The 21,065-nt window shown below is 37.2% G+C and overlaps 1 protein-coding gene across 1 annotated transcript in view; it reads right to left on the reverse strand.

The window, feature by feature from the left end:
* LOC145689861 (discoidin domain-containing receptor 2-like) overlaps nucleotides 1-21,065 on the reverse strand; it is a 563,912-nt gene that overhangs the window by 142,161 nt on the left and 400,686 nt on the right. The window lies entirely within an intron of this gene.

A 21,065-nucleotide genomic window follows, 5' to 3' on the forward strand; every position in this document is an offset into this window, starting at 1 on the left:
AGAATGCTGAGCATATCATGGGCCGAAAGGAAAAGGAATGAAGACGTACTAAAGGAAGTCTAATGTAATGAAGGACAACAGATCATGAAGATAATAGGAAAAAGAAGAAACAGTATGCTTGACCATTTTATTCGGCACTCCGATTGGATCACCGTGCTGATAGAGGGAAAGGCAGAAGGAAAACCAGGAAGAGGAAGGCGAAGGATAGAGTATCTAGATACAGTTACGAAGAAGAGACCATATCAAAGTATAAAACAGCTCTTCGAAGGGAAATACAAGTTTTAAAATTTTTATGTTGCCCACCAACCTATCGTTGAGGTGAGAAAGAAGTATAACATGGGAAATTCCAGAGGAAAATGGAAATTTCTGCTTCTACAAATGGGATTTTATAACGTTTTATGTTGGCACTACTGCTTTCAAGTTAAGAGAAGAAAAGAATTAATTCCTTAACCAGTGTGACAAGTCATGTGTCGTTGTTACCCTGCTTTATATTGAACAAATACCATATTCAACCGAGAAAGTAACAGTGAATTCTCCTGTCCTCAGAGATGTAATTATTTATGCGACAGAACTTGACACATTAAACAGGACGAAGATATCAGAAATTACTTTATCATGTTTGCTCTGTAATTGTGCTAACAACTACCGACTAATACTGAACAACAAACCCAATTTTCATATTTTACGCTCTCCTGATATTTGCACTGCTCGAACAACGAACACGTGCAGTTGTGATAACAAACTCGCTCCCTGTCTAAAAGCAACAGACAGACTGCTATGTTGCTATCCCCAGAGACGAGAAAGGCTTACAATGAAAATTGACAGCCACACTCTCGCCTGTTTCGCTTCCTAGTTCCCCCAAAGGGAGCGTAGATAAAATGTCATCCGTTATATCTGAGGGACAAAAATAATATGAAATATTGTGTATTATATCTCTTGAGTGCCTAACTCGTGTAGCGTAGTAGATGACGCTAGTTCTTGTCATGATAGACATTGTTCGAAAAGTGCTCTCCTTCGCCCGTGATATCAGGGAAAAGAAATCTTGAAAGTTTGACAACAATTTTACAGAAACCAATAATTTTCAGTTTTACTCGAGAGACAAAAAACGTTATGAAAAGAATGTTGTCAAAGTTTCTTACAATTAATACATGTTGTTATTGTCAATAGCAGTGTTTCTTCAGGCACACTTTAGTATTCCGGACGGGACACTACTGGTACTATTCTATTTATTATTATATTATAGACGTATTATTTTGGTCTCCTCCGGGAGGAACTCTCAGAGCTCCGAGGGAGGGGGGCAGTGCCCCCCGAAAACGTCTGGAGGAAACACTGGTCAGCAGTATATGTGTTAGCTTTAGAGGAAGACAAACTACAATTAATACAGTCTGTTCCTTAAAAGTGTACTGTAATATACATAAACGATTCAATTTGTTTTGAAAAGGCTATATTTGCAAATGTATTACACGTACACAGTGGCGTATTTACGATTTTGTTTCGGGAGGGGCTTTGCTAACTTTCGGGGGAGAGGATTTGCCTGAAAATGTGAAAATTCTGGAAGATATTTCATATACTTGACTATAGTAAGTAAGATTTTGGGGGGGGCTTAAGCCCGGAAGCCCCACCCCTAAATACGCCACTGCACGTACACACATAAAAGATATATGAAAAGAACCACAAACTGACCACGTTTGTCTTGTGTATTTCACGTGACAACACGAGTCCATTATCTTTCCGATCAGGTGTGGCAGTGTGGCAGTACGAGGTTAGTACCTCTAGAAAATGGAGGGAAGGCAAGAAAAAAGACGTCGAGTAACGCCTGGAGATGTGTCGTGTCACCAAAGGGGCACATATTAAACATTTATAGAGGACTTGGTTAGTATAAACTTGGTTAGTCATCTAAGCGCGACTTGGAGTAGTTGTAGATTTAGCCACTAGAGGGCATGCAACCACAACAAACATGGCAGCATTTACTGGGTGTAAAACGTATCCTACGTCTGAGAATTCGCTAAATATTAGACAATAGTGACGATACAATGGTGATTTCAGGGTAAATATCGCACTGAAACACCTGCAGTTACAGCGATTCTTGTGTTTATTAAGAAATGAGATCTTTTATTTCCACGTTTCAAATTATGCCTGTTAGACTAAGGCCCTTCGCACACTACGACGCTTCGTGTGTCGAAGACGAGTCATTTTTTTTTTTTCTGAGGCAGGCTTGTCGCAGAGTAATGAATTCCCATGTGTTACAATGGATGTGGTGTGGGACCTTTGCACACTAAACGACAAGTGTGACACTGTGGCAGGCTTTTTGCAGGAATCCACCACCTGACACAAGCTAAGACCTTCGCACACTACGCGACTTCATGTGTAGTGATGAGCAAATGCAAGACCAAGATCAAGACCGGGGTGGTCTTGGTCTTGGTCTTGGTCTTGCACATCGAGTCTTGGTCTTGGTCTTGCATTGGAACCCTTGGTCTTGGTCTTGCACACCCAGTCTTGGTCTTGGTCTTGGTCTTGCAAGTCTTGCATTTAAGAAATCTCAAGCCAATTGCGTACCCAGGAATTTATTTCGGGGGGGTCCAAACTAAATATGAAGCTATTTTATATTAAAATTGCTAAAATTGCCCCTAAAATTAGGCTAAATTTTTAAAAAGTCGAAATTTCGGGGGGGGTCCGGACCCCCGTGTCCCCCCCCCTCCGTACGTCCCTGTCTCAAGCAGTTCATAGGTAAATTTTACTATGGATATAAGAGATAATAAACTCTAGAATACAGCAGTAGTAACGGAAATATAATGTATGTTTCTAAATGTATTATAATTTAACGTCGTGTAAGTATGATGATAGTGTACAACATAGTTGATGATCTTTATTTTTTAATGGGTGCCCACTACTTCACTACTTATAAGATATGTCTAAATCACAACGGTTCGTAATCTGTTTATATTTTTTAAAAAATCCAACTCTCCTCTGGTTCCAAACTGGGGAGGCTACCCCTGAGACGCATGAAAGAAAATCAGACGGCATAGATTATTGAAATACCATGAATTTCAAACTTATTTTTACACTCAAAAGGCGTCATATTTTTCTTTTCAACCACGATTAGCTAATCCTTCTAATAAACAAACTTCCAATTAAATATTGAAACTTTGTTTTACTGATTCCAATGTGTACTCTATGGGGCAGAAACATTCACATTATGCAAAAGTAATGAAAAAATTGCAGGCTTTCGAAACCTGGGCATGGAGTAAAAAGGAGAGAATTACCTGTATTGAACGAAAACAAATGAGAAGATGTTAGAAATATTAGAACTAGGAGCAAGAGGAACTGGTTAGGATATTGGCTGAGGAGGAAATGTGTTATGAGGAACGTGCTAGAGAGTATTGTGGAAGGAAACAGAGGGAGGGAGCGAAGCAGACTAGTTGAAGGAAGGTATTAAAACAGAAAATTGCTACGTCAAGACGAAGAGACTAATTGAGGACCACCAAACGTTGAACCTTGTCTGTTGAAACAAATAACCTGCCAATAATGGCAGAATAGCTATTATGATGATGATGATATGTTTAGCAATATTGACCAAAAAAGAGAGAGGGAAAATTAAAATAATAATTATTATAATCAAACTTCTTAATATTTTAAAATAATTTGAGTGAAAACTGAAAACGACTCAACTGTCTACGGTATGTCTTTTGTGTAAACTCAATTTATATAAATACTGTTGACCTATATTAGAAATACAAAATAACGGCATCAAACTCCAAGTTATTTGAAGTCTCAATTGTGAATATGGGCGGCGATTAGGGGGGCAAAGAGGGGCAGTTGCCCCCACTTTTTTGAAATTACCCATAAATGTATATAGTTTCATTTGGAAATATAAAGTTTTGTATGTATTATTGGTTCATAGAATAAAAATGGTGCCATTAAATATTTGTCGTTCCATGAGTACGTATTGGTTGTCTTCCCGTGGAATTAAGAAAGCTACAGGAATTGCGTTTGAACTGCCACTAAACATGGCCCAAAAATTAACCTATTGGAGCGCCACAATTCGAGCGTACCTTAATTTCTTCTTGCAAGGGCTCGATATGTTAGTCAGCCGCTCTCGAACTAATTGAGATAACATTTAGCAAGAAAAGAATTCCTTCATAAGTTATTCTTTAATTGCACAAAAATCAACAGTTCCTAAAATGTATTTTGTTCTTTCTAATAATAAGGAATATTTTGATTTGATTTTTTTTTTCAGTTTAACATCCTGATCAGCAGCGAAGTTATATGAGACGTGGACTTAATGATCAACGTGGAATCCGAATCACGTGAGCTCCCCGGGAATAGAGCCCGGGTCTCCCACGTCAAAGGCGTGTACACTACCGCTTAGCACGAAGGAGCTCAGTAAGGAATATTAATTTTGCAGTGTAATATAGGAGTTTAGGGGTGTACATATACAGTTTTGTATATACAATTAAATTTAGTAAATTCAGCATTAATTCTAGGCTTTAGGATTATTTTGTTAAACTGAAATGTGGAGTGACAAAGTATTGCTGAGTTTTGATATATTCAAAGAAAGTGAAAACTGTACTTAATGGCAGCGAACATGTTTCGGGAAGCTGCAAAAATATTTCTTTAAATGTCGTAGCATATGCTTGTAGTATTCATTGTCATCCTAAGAGTAATAACACACATAATAGCATGCGTGGAATTAAAAATATAAGTTGTTCATTAATTCCCAGTTACAATATAACTTTTGCAAAACAAGCCTCATTATTCATTATTATGATTATTTGATTAATATTATCCTTTCTGTTTATTTGTTTTGCAAATTTGTTATTAAATAGGCCCCTAATCTGATCACACAATTTTCTAGACAGATATTCATGAGCAAGGAATCAAATCTCTTCTTACACTTTCGTTGTTTAAGAGTACAAAGAGCTAGTATCTACTTGCGTTGCTCTTGTCAATTTACTTAATAAAATATGAAATACGATATACGGTATTTTAACTGAAAAAGATAGTATCCTATTAGTTATACAACCTTTTGTCAAACAAAGTTACAAGCAACCAGGAAAACTAACATTGATATCAAATATTCAGATCATGTCTTGCCCCCCCCACTTTTAACATCCAACCGCCGCCACTGCTTGAGAATATGGATTACTAGCATCAAGTACCCTCTTCGTTGGGTTAAACTATAATAATAATAATAATAATAATAATAGTCTAATAATAATAATAATAATAATAATAATAATAATATATTTCGTTAGTCAATCACTTTTTTACTATTAGTAAAGCGCTCTCTAATATCGGTTATTTTCGATTATTTTTATGTTTTTCTCTCCTCCTCCCCCCAAGTTTCGGGGCTGAATTTGGATTTAAACGGCATCATAAGTGTCACTGTTCGTGTCAGAGACAACGAAAACTATGGATTCGGCACTTATATTTGGTCATTTTTTATCATTATTACGTATCTCCCTCTCCCCCAAGTTACGAGTCTGAATTTAGTCGTAAACGGTATAGGAAGTCTCAGTATTGAACTCAGCGACCTCGAAAATTATGGATTCGACACTAATATTCGTCATTTTGGATCATATATGTCCCCTCCCCTCCGCCAAGCTCAATTTTGATTTAAACAGCACCGGAAGTACTATTGTTTATGTCAGCTATCCCCAAAACTATAGATTCCATTTTAATATAGGTCATTTTAAATGATTTTTAAATATTTTTCCCTTCCCTCTCCTCTAAATTGCACCGTCAAAGTGATATGACAGAAACCATCTCAGGTCCGATCCTCCTCCCCTACGTTCTACCATCAAAGTGAAACAAACTCTCAAAAACTTTCCAGGAAAGAACGTCATACATGTTAAAACTTTGATTGAGATCGGTTCAAGAATTATTGAGTCACAAACTTAGTCACTTTTATTTTTATTCATATTGATTTTTGTATACCTCCCCCTCCCCTACGTTGCTCTGTCAAACTGAACTGGCATATAACATTCCAGGCTTGAACCTCATGTATGTTAAAAATTTGATCGAGATTGCTCTTTGGTTCAAGTTATTAAGTTTTATTTATTATTCTATAACTCCCCCTTCTCCCCTCCCCTAAGTTTTACGTGTCAACGTGAAATGGTGGAAACACTTCCAGGCCCAAACTCCATCTATGTTGAAAATTTGATCGAGATCAGTCAGGTGGTTCAGGAGTCACAAAAATAGTCACTTTCAATTTTATAATATAGATTTATTGTTGTAGTATAATGTTATATCGCTCAATCCTCGATGTGTCGTATACCTAAGGAGGCTAAAAGTTATATTGATAGACAATTATTCGACGTATAAGCATCCGTCCATGAAATCAAACTTGCGTCACATGCACTAAGCTTTTGTCAATGTCATGAAAATGTTAGACCTATTTCGATATTAATTTTATGAACACACATTAAAAATTTCCAACGAATGCTTGAGTCTCGGAGCCAAGGATATACCCATGTAGTCGACTCGACACCTATGGTGTACGGTATTATCGATGTTCAATACTACATTTCTCTTTAGTTTTGAAAAAAACAAAACACTAATATGTTTTGAAACGAAACGAAATATCTAGTTTAACATCCCACGATTATGCATCGAGGCAAAGGGAGACGGTAATGATGAGAAATGAATGAAATGGTGGAATGAAGAAAATAGGAGGAAACATCAAAACCCCGAGAAAACCCCGGTGTTTGCCCACCAAAAAGTTCCCATGACGCAAGCTAGAATCCAACCAGGGAACCGTATAACCAGACGTGACTGCTCTACCACCGAGCCGGTGTCACAGGGATTTTTTACCACTGGAAAGTTTTACCCCCTGGAAAATTTTACCCCCTGGAAATCTTTACCTCCTTGTCGGTTTCTGGAAACTTCAAAGGAAAAGTCAAAAGTCACATTAAAAATTCATATAATTGAATGTGATCTCTCAGTGTATGCACTCACTTTGGTCAAGATGGCTTTAAATCCGAAGATTTGGTAGGGGGGTAAAAATTTCCTAGGAAATTATTACCTCCCTGTCGGTTATTGGTTACTTCAAAGACAAACTCAAATGTTACATTATAAATTGATACCACTCTGTAGTATCTCTTAACAGACACAGTCACTTTGGCCAAGATGGCTTTAAATCCGAAGATTTGGTAGGGGGGTAAAAATTTCCTAGGAAACAATTACCTCCCTGTCGGCTATTGGTTACTTCAAAGACAAACTCAAATGTTATATCATAAATTGATACCACTCTGTAGTATCTCTTAACAGACACAGTCACTTTGGCCAAGATGGCTTTAAATCCGAAGATTTGGTAGGGGGGTAAAAATTTCCTAGGAAACAATTACCTCCCTGTCGGCTATTGGTTACTTCAAAGACAAACTCAAATGTTATATCATAAATTGATACCACTCTGTAGTATCTCTTAACAGACACAGTCACTTTGGCCAAGATGGCTTTAAATCCGAAGATTTGGTAGGGGGGGGTAAAAATTTCCTAGGAAATTATTACCTCCCTGTCGATTATTGGTTACTTCAAAGACAAACTCAAATGTTATATCATAAATTGATACCTCTCTCTAGTATCTCTTAACAGACACAGTCACTTTGGCCAAGATGGCTTTAAATCCGAAGATTTGGTAGGGGGTAAAAATTTCCTAGAAAATTATTACCTCCCTGTCGGCTATTGGTTACTTCAAAGACAGACTCAAATGTCATATCATAAATTGATACCTCTCTCTAGTATCTCTTAACAGACACAGTCACTTTAGCCAAGATGGCTTAAAAAACAAAGATTTGGTAGGGGGGTAAAAATTTCCTAGGAAATTATTACCTCCCTGTCGGCTATTGATTACTTCAAAGACAAACACAAATGTTATATTATAAATTGATACCACTCTGTAGTATCTCTTAACAGAAACAGTCACTTTAGCCAAGATGGCTTTCAATCCGAAGATTTGGTAGGGGGGTAAAAATTTCCTAGAAAATTATTACCTCCCTGTCGGCTATTGGTTACTACAAAGACAAACTCAAATGTTATATTATAAATTGATACCACCCTGTAGTATCTGTTAACAGACACAGTCACTTTAGCCAAGATGGCTTTAAATGCAAAGATTTGGTAGGGGGTAAAAATTTCCTAGGAAATTATTACCTCCCTGTCGGCTAGTGATTACTTCAAAGACAAACTCAAATGTTATATTATAAATTGAGACCACCCTGTAGTATCTCTTAACAGACACAGTCATTTTGGCCAAGATGGCTTTAAATCCGAAGATTTGGTAGGGGGGTAAAATTTCCTAGGAAATTATTACCTCCCTGTCGGCTATTTGTTACTTCAAAGACAAACTCAAATGTTACATTATAAATTGAAAGCACTCTGTAGTATCTCTTAACAGACACTGTCACTTTGGCCAAGATGGCTTTAAATCCGAAGATTTGTAAGGGGGGTAAAAATTTCCTTGGAAATTATTACCTCCCTGTCGGCTATTGGTTACTTCAAAGACAAACTCAAATGTTATATTATAACTTGAAAGCACTCTGTAGTATCTCTTAACAGACACAATCATTTTGGCCAAGATGGCTTTAAATCCGAAGATTTGGTAGGGGGGTAAAAATTTCCTAGAAAATTATTACCTCCCTGTCGGCTATTGGTTACTTCAAAGTCAAACTGAAATGTTATATTATAATTTGAAAGCACTTTGTAGTATCTCTTAACAGACACAGTCACCTTGGCCAAGATGGCTTTATATCCGAAGATTTGGTAGGGGGGTAATAATTTCCTAGGAAATTATACCCTCATATCGAGTTTTGGTTACATTAAGGAAATCAATGTTACATTATAAATTATTACCATTCTGTGTTGTTTGTTAGCGGAGGCACTCACTTTGGTCAATATGACTTTATGTCCGAAAATTTGATAGTGGGTAATATTTTCCTAAGATATTTATACCGCATGTCGGTTTTTGGTTACTTCAAAGACAATATCAATTGTTATATTTTAAATTGATGCTACTCCGTGTTATTTCTTAACAGATTCAATCACTCTGGGGAAGATTGCTTTATGTCCGAAAATTTGACTTCATAATCCAAAATTTGATAGTTGGTAATGTTTTCCTAGGAAATAATTGCTTTTCCAGTTTTGCACGTGATTTGCTGTCTGACGATGGTGTCTTAATGGAAAAATGAAATGAAATCTTTTAGTTTTATGTCCCACGATTATGCCAGTTAGGGTAAATTAGACGGTGATTGTGAGAAATGAATGAAATGGTGGAATGAAGAAAGTGGGAGGAAACGAGAGAATTCCGAGAAAACCCACGAGCACGGTGTTTGTCCACCAGAAGTTCCACACGACGCGAGCTGGGATCGAACCAGTGACCCCAAGCACCGGAGGTGAACGCTCTACCACTGAGCCACCGTGTCCCCCAGGTGTCTTAAGATGGTTGCAGTGTCTAAGTGTTATTTTCTATTAATTGTTTTCTTATTATATCAATGAAGTTTGTATAAGTTGCTCTTCAACAGGAATAATTCAAATCTTACATCTTAGCGGCCTAGTATAAAAGGAGGAAGAAACTTTCCTCCGAAACACTGTTAAAAAATGTTTCATAATTTCGTTCCTGGAAGCAGCTCTTGACTTATTTCACTAGTAGTCGAGATTTAAGGATTCAGTAGCGTCGAAAGGAATGTATTGATTTTGAAACTCGATTCGGGGCCGCGGTGGCTCAGTGGTAGAGCGTTCACCTCTGGTGCTGGGTGTCCGGGTTCGATCCCAGCCCCCGCCAAGTGAACTTTGTGGTGGACAAACGCCGTGTGCGTGGGTGTTCCTGTTTCCTCCCACTTTCTTCATTCCACCATTTCATTCGTTACTCATCATCACCGTCTCCTTTAGCCTAACCGGCATAACCGTGGGACGTAAAACTCAAAGATTTCATTTCATTTTTGAAACTCGATTTGACTCTTTTGACAGTGGGGAACACGTGGGAAGAAAAATATATTGAGAATAAACAATCTTTTGAAACAAAAGTAAGTAAATCTAATTTTAAAGTATGTTATTTGCAACCGAGAAAGCAGATTTTGATTCCAAATTATTACGTAGTTTGTAGTGTAAAATATTAGATATTAGTTGCCTTTTAATCTTGATAACTGTTATTGCACAGTTTATAACATAAATGATTGAAAACGTAAAACACATCTTTCAATTAAAAACCACGTTATTGCGATTTATTCCTCTCTCTCTCTCCTTATATACATATGGTAGACAAATTATCATGATCATCCGCTATAACGGGTTTAGACAGAAATTCACAACAGTGTTGCCAACCAAATATAAGTTTATATTTTTTCAAATGGCACTACGCCAGTTTATTACATATTTCAAACCAACATGTCAATTGTAAACCTAAAATGCCACTTTTATTAATCAGTGTTGTAAGTTAAAGATATTATGGTATCACAAACATCCGAAGTTTGGAAGCCTCTAACGCAGACACAGCACAACAGAGATGCACAGAATAATGTACATCGAAAGAACTTTAGCGCTGAATACCATGGTCATGGTATGACGTTTTTTGAATGAATAGAAACGAAGTTACAGGGGTTGAAAATATTGAATTTTTTGAAAGTCTTTATTTAAAAAAAAATCTTAGGTAAATATTATATCTAGTTACATGTATGGTTTACAATGAACGTACAATTTATTTTACCGTTTACAGCACTTCGATATCTCAAACCGTACCCGGTATATAATCATTGATAAAGTTGTTAACACTGTTCAAAATGGCTAAGCTAGCTAGCGCGAGCTACCCACCAGAACAACGTACAAGGCTTGTAAAAAAAAGATTCTCAAGTCCTACCAGTTGGAAACTTATGCTTAGTCAGTACGTAGGATCTGAGACGTAAGATACCAAAAAGAAACGATTTTTGGAATTTCGAAGTGGAAGCAAAGATACGGGTGAAAATTATCTTATAAAAACGTGTATATTTTCGGGCTCTATTTAACTCCAGTCATCTAATTTGGTATTTCAACATCTCATTAAAAACAAAAATAAGTTTAGCTTTCTTTATATATCATCTGCCTATAAACTTTCCGAAAATAAAACCATCCTTTATCGTCCACAAAGTGAGTGCGTATGTTAAGACATAAAACGATTTAACATCAATTTATAATGTACAAATTTGACCTTATTCTTGAAATAGCACAGAACCAATGCAAGAGTATAAATCTCCTAGGGGAAAAAGCACCCCCTATAAAATTTCTGATATAAAAACATCTTACCGACAATCAATGCGTCTGTTAAGAGACACCAGGGCATAATACCAATTTATAAAGTAACATTACACTTTGTCTTAGAAATAATTAAGAACGGATAAAGGGGGATAAATTCCCTATGAAAATATTACCCCCTCTCAAATTCTCGGATATAAAGCAATCTTGGCCAAAGTGAGTGCGTCTGTTAAAACATAACACGAAATAATATAAATTTATAATGCAACATTTCAATTGGTCTCGAAGTAATCAAAAACCGACAGAGCGTATAAATTTCTCAGGAAATTATTACCCTCCTATCAAATCTTAAGATATTAAGTCATCTTGACCAAAGTGAGTCCATTCGTTAACAGATAACATGGAATGATAGAAATTTATAATCTAACATTTCAGCTTCTCTTTGAAGTAACCAATAACCGACAGGGGGGTAATAATTTCCTAGGAAATTTTTACCACCCCTATTAAATCTTCAGATTTAAAGCCATCTTGGCCAAAATGACTGTGTCTGTTAAGAGATACTACAGAGTGCTTTCAATTTATAATATAACATTTGAGTTTGTTTTTGAAGTAACCAATAGCCGACAGGGAGGTAATAATTTCCTAGGAAATCTTTACCCCCTACCAAATCTTCGGATTTAAAGTCATCTTGGCCAAAGTGACAGTGTCTGTTAAGAGATACTACAGAGTGCTTTCAATTTATAATATAACATTTGAGTTTGCCTTTGGAGTAACCAATAGCCGACAGGGAGGTAATAATTTCCTAGGAAATTTTTACCCCCCTATCAAATCCTCGGATTTAAAGCCATCTTGGTCAAAGTGACTGTGTCTGTTAAGAGATACTACATCGTGCTTTCAATTTATAATGTAACATTTGAGTTTGTCTTTGAAGTAACCAATAGCCGACAGGGAGGTAATAATTTCCTAGGAAATTTTTACCCCCCTACCAAATCTTCGGATTTAAAGCCATCTTGGCCAAAGTGACTGTGTCTGTTAAGAAACACTACAGAGTGGTATCAATTTATAATGTAACATTTGAGTTTGTCTTTGAAGTAACCAATAACCGACAGGGAGGTAATAATTTCCTAGGAAATTTTTACCCCCTACCAAATCTTTGGATTTAAAGCCATCTTGGCCAAAGTGACTGTGTCTGTTAAGAGATACTACAGAGTGCTTTCAAATTATAATATAACATTTGAGTTTGTCTTTGAAGTAACCAATATCCGACAGGGAGGTAATAATTTCCTAGGAAATTTTTACCCCCTACCAAATCTTCGGATTTAAAGCCATCTTGGCCAAAGTGACTGTGTCTGTTAAGAGATACTACAGAGTGCTTTCAAATTATAATATAACATTTGAGTTTGTCTTTGAAGTAACCAATATCCGACAGGGAGGTAATAATTTCCTAGGAAATTTTTACCCCCTACCAAATCTTCGGATTTAAAGCCATCTTGGCCAAAGTGACTGTGTCTGTTAAGAGATACTACAGAGTGCTTTCAATTTATAAAGTAACATTTGAGTTTGTCTTTGAAGTAACCAATATCCGACAGGGAGGTAATAATTTTCTAGGAAATTTTTACCCCCTACCAAATCTTCGGATTTAAAGCCATCTTGGCCAAAGTGACTGTGTCTGTTAAGAGATACTACAGAGTGCTTTCAATTTATAAAGTAACATTTGAGTTTGTCTTTGAAGTAACCAATAGCCGACAGGGAGGTAATAATTTCCTAGGAAATTTTTACCCCCTACCAAATCTTCGGATTTAAAGCCATCTTGGCCAAAGTGACTGTGTCTGTTAAGAGATACTACAGAGTGCTTTTAATTTATAATGTAACATTTGAGTTTGTCTTTGAAGTAACCAATAGCCGACAGGGAGGTAATAATTTCCTAGGAAATTTTTACCCCCCTACCAAATCTTCGGATTTAAAGCCATCTTGGCCAAAGTGACTGTGTCTGTTAAGAAATACTACAGAGTGGTATCAATTTATAATGTAACATTTGAGTTTGTCTTTGAAGTAACCAATAACCGACAGGGAGATAATAATTTCCTAGGAAATTTTTACCCCCTACCAAATCTTTGGATTTAAAGCCATCTTGGCCAAAGTGACTGTGTCTGTTAAGAGATACTACAGAGTGCTTTCAAATTATAATATAACATTTGAGTTTGTCTTTGAAGTAACCAATATCCGACAGGGAGGTAATAATTTCCTAGGAAATTTTTACCCCCTACCAAATCTTCGGATTTAAAGCCATCTTGGCCAAAGTGACTGTGTCTGTTAAGAGATACTACAGAGTGGTATCAATTTATAATGTAACATTTGAGTTTGTCTTTGAAGTAACCAATAACCGACAGGGAGGTAATAATTTTCTAGGAAATTTTTACCCCCTACCAAATCTTCGGATTTAAAGCCATCTTGGCCAAAGTGACTGTGTCTGTTAAGAGATACTACAGAGTGCTTTCAATTTATAATGTAACATTTGAGTTTGTCTTTGAAGTAACCAATATCCGACAGGGAGGTAATAATTTTCTAGGAAATTTTTACCCCCTACCAAATCTTCGGATTTAAAGCCATCTTGGCCAAAGTGACTGTGTCTGTTAAGAGATACTACAGAGTGGTATCAATTTATAATGTAAGATTTGAGTTTGTCTTTGAAGTAACCAATAGCCGACAGGGAGGTAATAATTTCCTAGGAAATTTTTACCCCCTACCAAATCTTCGGATTTAAAGCCATCTTGGCCAAAGTGACTGTGTCTGTTAAGAGATACTACAGAGTGCTTTCAAATTATAATATAACATTTGAGTTTGTCTTTGAAGTAACCAATATCCGACAGGGAGGTAATAATTTCCTAGGAAATTTTTACCCCCTACCAAATCTTCGGATTTAAAGCCATCTTGACCAAAGTGAGTGCATACACTGAGAGATCACATTTAATTATATGAATTTTTAATGTGGCTTTTGACTTTTCCTTTGAAGTTACGAGAAACCGACAAGGAGGTAAAGATTTCCAGGGGGTAAAACTTTCCAGGGATAAAAAATCCCTGTGACACCGGCACTTGTGTAAGACTCTTGCGCAAGAGTCTTAGTCTTGGTCTTGGTCTTGCATGCAAGACTCTTGCAAAAACTGCAAGACCAAGACTCTTGCGCTCATCACTATTCATGTGTCGAAGACGCGCCACAGGGCCACAATTTTTCTTTTCAGCAACCAGGTAGTCATTCTAAAAAATGATCTCAATGGAAGCTTTCGACACAGACACTTTCATTGTAGAAATCCAGGCACAATCCAGTATGTGGAACTCCAGCAGTGATTCACATAGCAACAGAATTGAAAAGACGAAAACATGGGAAAAGTGTGTTGTGCATTCCATAGTGGATTCATGGATACGCCATTGAAAGAGAAGAATAGTATCGGTAAATACACTGGATCTTGCCATTTTGTTCTTTCTTACATTTTCCAAAGTTCAGTACCAAGCCAATGAAATATTTGGTGGAAATTACAACATAAAACTACATTGTTTATCGCTTCACTTAACTATTTCAGATTAGACTTAAAAAAAAAGCACAAATGACCAGATACTCCCAAATATATTTTACACATTCACAATATGTGATCCCCAGGCCAATATATAATTTTATAACATTTCATGTTATTTTTATGTTCTGTGTATTTAATATGTATACTGTACGAAAATATGAACAATAATGTTTTATAAGCACTTAGGCATAACGCTGATGCACTCCAGCACTCATAGCACTCCATAATGAAATGCGTAAGGAGAAGCCACGACGCATGAAAGTAATACCTCGTGTAGTCAGTGGCGGTTTTAGCAATATACTGACTAGGCCCCGGATGTAGTCTGGCTAAAAAAAATTGTGTCACATTCCCGCGACAATTGGAGTAAGATTTAGAGTCTGTGGCGTCGCGGGTGTGTGTTGGCAACGCGACAACACAGTCTATGGCGCGTCTTCGACACACGAAGTGCCGTAGCATGCAATAGCCGTAAGGGGGACAAATAATTAAGGCAAGCGAATGATGATGGAAAAATTGGTGCAATGAGAGTTGAGTTGAGATGAGTTGATTTTGAGTTTAACGTCCCGTTCAGCAGCGAGGCTATATGAGACGTGGACCTACTGATTAACGCGGAATCCGAACCACATGAGCTCCCGCCGGAAATCGAACCCGGGTCTCGCGTGCCAAAGGCACGTACGCCAACCGCTTAGCCACGGAGGAGCTCTTGGTGCAATGGGAATGTGAGAGGAAAGGGGAGTACCCCGAGAAAATCCACTGACATGATGGTGCCTACCACAAACTTACTTGGCTGGGGATAGAAGCAGGGACACCACGTACGAAAGGTAATCGTTCTACCACTGATCCATCGTGCCTCCCCCCCCCCGTTGATTAAAAAGTTCAAGGAAACTGGCTGCCGATACAAACGACCGTCACGTGACAAAGAACTTCAGTACAGGATTGACATCTACCAAGTTATCGGGAGCCGCTTCTTCCCAATACTGGTAAGGTTGTAGAATCTTACAGACATTCTACAACTTTCTATATAAACAAGGGCGCCGATTTCTCTGTAAATTTTTTTTTGGGGGGGCATTCAGAAACAGAAGGCATATATGAAAATTGTAAGACAAATTGCATTCAAATTATACCAAATATTGTATATTCATAAATACAATGCCAGAGGCCCACATAAGCTTTGGGGGGAACCGGGCCCCCCAGCCCCCAGGTTCTGCGCCCTTCTATATAAATACTTTTTCGAGTTTCTCTTGTTTCTATTAGTTGTAATGTTCGAAACTCCCGGGGAAGGAGAGGGGGATATAAATAACTCTGCCCTTCTTCTTCGTTTTAACAAAAAGCTTAAGAAAACCAAATATCTGGAAATTTCTTTGCCGAGGTTACGGGGAGTTCAGTTCATTAAAGAAGAAGAAAAAAGAAAAAGAAAAGAAATAGCTTCGATACGGCTAAATAACCCCCACTTTACAAGTACCAACGTTCATAAATGGAGGGGTTTACGGAGTAAGAAACGCAAATTCTTTGTATATAGCTACCTTATATTATGATTAGCTACTCCACAAAAAGATCAAACTTTTTTTTTGTAAAAAAGAAAAAAAGGGGAAAAAGTAGTTTAGGGACATTTTAAGGATGGTAAATGAGCTGGGAATATAAGCAGAAAAGGACTACTTAGCACAGAAAGAGAAAACAAGTAAGAAGAAGAAAAATGGAGGAGGTTTAATTACAACCAAGATACAAAAGATGCGAACTGATGAAGGAAATGAGAGAAGAAAACACGGCTCATTTGTTTCTATATACTACGTATAAAAAGAAGGCGGAAAAAATTACAACCGTTAAGATCACCTCGTACCGAAAGTTTTTTTTTTTTTTTTAAAAACTTGTTTTCTACTTGTAATTAAGCACTGCAGATGGCAGCATAGTATATTATTTTCAAATACATACAAAGAAAGTCTAAAAAAAAAACTACTTTCACCCTTCTCAATTGAAATCTTTAATAACAAAATCATCATTTTTCAGTACATTTAGTCATTATTTTGATTTCAAGAACGCATTATACACCGTCTTTTTAAAATCATAACTTTACTTCCGATAAACTTGAAAAGGGTTGAGAAAAAAAAAAAAAAGATAAATTTCCACAGCTCCCTCACTTTGGCATTTCGAAACAAAACCTATGCTAATCATTTGTACTACCTTTGTACCGGAATGTACGGCAAAAATTTGTTTGTACCACCTCCGGTACAAAGATATGAGTTTTAAAGTGGGGGCTGTGGAAACGGCAGAGCCCCACCTTGGAATTTTGAAACAAAATCTATACCAATCGTTTGTACTACATTTGTACCGGAATGTATAACGATAAATGACTTTTATATTTTATATTTCGTTATATAGTATGACCACAGTCCGAATTGCAATATAAGTCAAAATGGCTAAACACCTAAATTTTATTTACCTATACTTGTAAAAACTACTGATTGCATGACCATTGAGAATTAAACACATCAAATGGAGAACACCATTAACTTTTTATTCTCAAAATCTTCATGAAAATTATTATTATGTTGTCATAGCAACCATCAAAATAGCTATCTTCTTTTTAACAACTCATATTACCTGATTATCTATATAAAATCAACCTTCTTCTTATCAACAAATTGTGCACTTTTAAGCGCCGTCGCCCAAAATAACTACAAGAAAATGGAAGTAATTTATAGATTAGATATACAATCTCGTTGTAAATGTACCGCAAATACTTTCGTTTGTACCACTATCGGTACAAAGATACAAGAGTTTTAAACTAGGGGCTACCGTTTACACAGCCCCCACCTTGGAATTTCGAAACAAAACCTATACCAATCGTTTGTATTACATTTGTACCGGAATGTACGGCAAAAATTTTCGTTTATACCACTTCCAGTACAAAGATATAAGAGTTTTAAAGTGGGGGCTGTGGAAATGGCAGCCCCCCCCACCTTGGGATTTCGAAACAAAACCTATGCCAATCGTTTTTAATACGTTTGTACCGGAATGTACCGCAAAAATTTTCGTTTGTCAAGGGCCTCCGAAATGTACCTTGAGAAAAAGAAAAAAAAAGTGAACAGAGACGAAATTGAGAATACTTAAAATAACAAGATGCCTAACTTCTGTTGTATTTGGTTATGACGTGAGTGTCGCAAGATGCATTAAAGACCATACCAAAACACTATACGGTACTTAGAGGAAGAGGAGGATCTAGCCCAGGGCAGGGGGGTCTAGGCCTCCCAGTTTTTTGAGTGACAAATATAATTGAAACTATTACTTTATTTTTTTTGAAAGTTTATAGTACAAATTCATGGTATGCCTATCATAGTCTGGCTTCTAGTTACCCCTCCCCCTTAGTTTTAACTTTTTATATCCGCCTCTGCAGAGGTCTTACAAATGTTCTCACTTTCGGAGGCTAACTTGCTTTTTGACTCATCTCATTATATTGTCATTCGCCTAAATCTTCATTTAGGCTTCAGTCCTAGGCTCCTTCACTATCACTACCGGCACTTATTCAAGGCTCCCGAATCATCGAATTTCGTTTAACGAACTCCTCTTAACATCAGCCCACATCAGTGCTATTTAACCGGGGGTACGCGGATAGATTTCCAATATTTATTGGATGATCATAGTTGGAGAATTTATTGAATGATCAGTTCTATTTCCCAACTTCCTCCATTTCCATTGACATATTTATGTGAACAGGGTTTCTCTGCGTTAACATCAATAAAATCGAAACACAGAGATTGCTTGAATCCAGCTCTGATTCTCGCACTCTCGAAGATTCGATCAAAAATCGAGGAGTTTGAGTCCCGGAAACAAGCTCAGTCATCTTATTGACAGTTTAGTTCTAAAGTTACTTTTGGCTTTTGAATTTTTACCATTGTCTTCAGTATAGGAATTATGAGGGAGGATGAGGGAAAACTCCTCCTCACTAGAACTGGATGTCTCCCATACGTTTTGAAATTTCCTATGTTATTTTTTTTCGGATGTGCACTTTATCCCCCTCCCCCCTGTGCATAATTTTTTGATTAGCACACTGATTGTCCTTTTGTCGGGTCTCTATTTGCCCCCCGTTTTACTCAACAGAACATGTGTATTAAGTTTAATAAGTTCAGTCCGATTTAATTTCTTTTAAACAGCTTCAGGGGTATACAATTGGAAGGCAAACTGTGTCTAGGGGATACGAGAGCAAAAAAGGTTGAATAGCACTGGCCCACACGATCGACAGAGAGCACAGCTTCGAATTGTTACTGGGATATTAGGACTCAATACCCTTGTTTCTAATATTTAAACTAAAGGACACCATATTCGCTCTAGGTCTCTCTGTGATGGTGAACAAGCCTGTGTCCGAGGAAACAACTAATTACACCCATCGTTGATTAAACTGTCAGCCATACTATGTATTGGACACTAACTTCTGCCTGTATACCCCATACCACCATGGGCTGAGTTATGGGGGGCCAGGGGGTCATTGCACCCCAACGTTTTGATAAAAAATGATAATGCCACTTATAAGATCATTCAGTTCTCATTTGTGTTTACCGTTCCCCCAACAGACAAAAGGTCTGTACCCCCAGCAGACAATTCCTAACTCCGCCCATGCATACCACCAACTATAACCTGTGTATAACTTTCTGTTACGTAACTGATTATGATCAAAAATATTACACTCTTCGCGCAGTTTTTCAGTAGTTATAGTTTATTCAAGAAACGTTCAGCACCTCATGTAAACAAATACACGTGGCGATTGTTTCATTTTATTGGTTAAAGAGCCTTGGAACATCTATGCGGAAGAAGAAAATAGTCCATTGTTAAGTAAGCTGTTTTTCAATGTTTTTGTTGCTTGTAAGGCTCATTACCAGAAATGCGATTTCCTTACAATTAAATAACAGAACTAAATTGAATAAATGGAATAAAAGAGAATACACATGGGTAGAAAGTGGCTTTGACCCACATTAGGCGCGTATCACAGTTTACAATATGACCGTGTGCGAGGAGTATACTATGTAAAACACCGACAGATTAAAAGGACGTGCTTCTCGAAAGAAGAGCTGATAAATAGCCAATCATCCGACGATTGGCGGAGTGATACCATTCTGCAATGTTTACATCAGGATCAGAAGGTTCGTTGAATGAACTTTAGTTAAATACGTCCCTCGTCCTGACATCCGCGAAATCATCAAAACTCATGAGGCACAATTTTAAAACCTATCAAATCAAATTTTGCATCACATGAGCGTAACAAGACCATTTTGATATATTTGGGTCAAAAGCTTTAACTCCAAGCACATGCAAAATTTCTCCTCGTCCTAGGTGATAGCCAATACCATCAGTTATTATACGAGGAGTGGAATCAGATAGCACCAATGAGGAAATCTACATATGACGAATTACAGCAGGAAGAATTTTCTGTGAAATTTTATCTGTATCAAGCACAACTCGGGCGTAACATATCTTGTGCAGAGACCCACAAATCAACAGTAATTGATAGACAAACTTTTGCCTAACGGCGCTTATATTTATCGACGGTGCTATAAGGTCGAGCCCTCTTATTCACCGTCTCCTCTTTCACTACAATGTGAGCAATGTTACCATTATCATACACATCTCACATCCGAGTATACTAACGACATTAAATGTGTCTAATATTCATTGCTTACGAAGGATTACCCTAATCAAAAGGCATCACAACAGTGCAGTACATGTTCTGAGAAACATTCGACATACAGCTATAGATTAAAGGCTAAGCTACTTCTTAAAAATTCACGTCGAAACATATTATTTGCTTTCACATACTATCGTATTTAATATATTTAGATTAAATACTATAGGACTGTACAGAGTTGAGCAAAAGTTCAGCACCACCTTTGTATTTTTCAAACGGCTCGAGGAAAGATGACGAAACCTTGAGCGGAGGTGCACCAGATGGTGCCATTTGGCATCATAGTGGCCATTTGAAATCGGCCATTTTGAATTCCATCCAGTTGTTGAAGGCGTTTAGACGTTCGTCCATAGAGATTATAAAATGATATGGTGGGTACGCTGGAAAGGATATAAGATAATTGTAGTTGTGCAGATGTACACGAAACCAGTTGATGTCATGTGAACGTTGATATTCGTATAATGTAATGGATGTGATCGTATTAGTGTACACATATATGAAGTGTGGTTCGCTAAAATGTGGAACATAAAAGTATACTTGCGAAAAGATACTTTGAGAACAACACCGACTACGTTTGGGAGGAGATTTCTGACACCAAAATAAGA

Source organism: Thermobia domestica, chromosome 7 (genome assembly GCF_964235325.1).
Source record: "Thermobia domestica chromosome 7, izTheDome1.hap1.1, whole genome shotgun sequence".
Taxonomy (NCBI): domain Eukaryota; kingdom Metazoa; phylum Arthropoda; class Insecta; order Zygentoma; family Lepismatidae; genus Thermobia; species Thermobia domestica.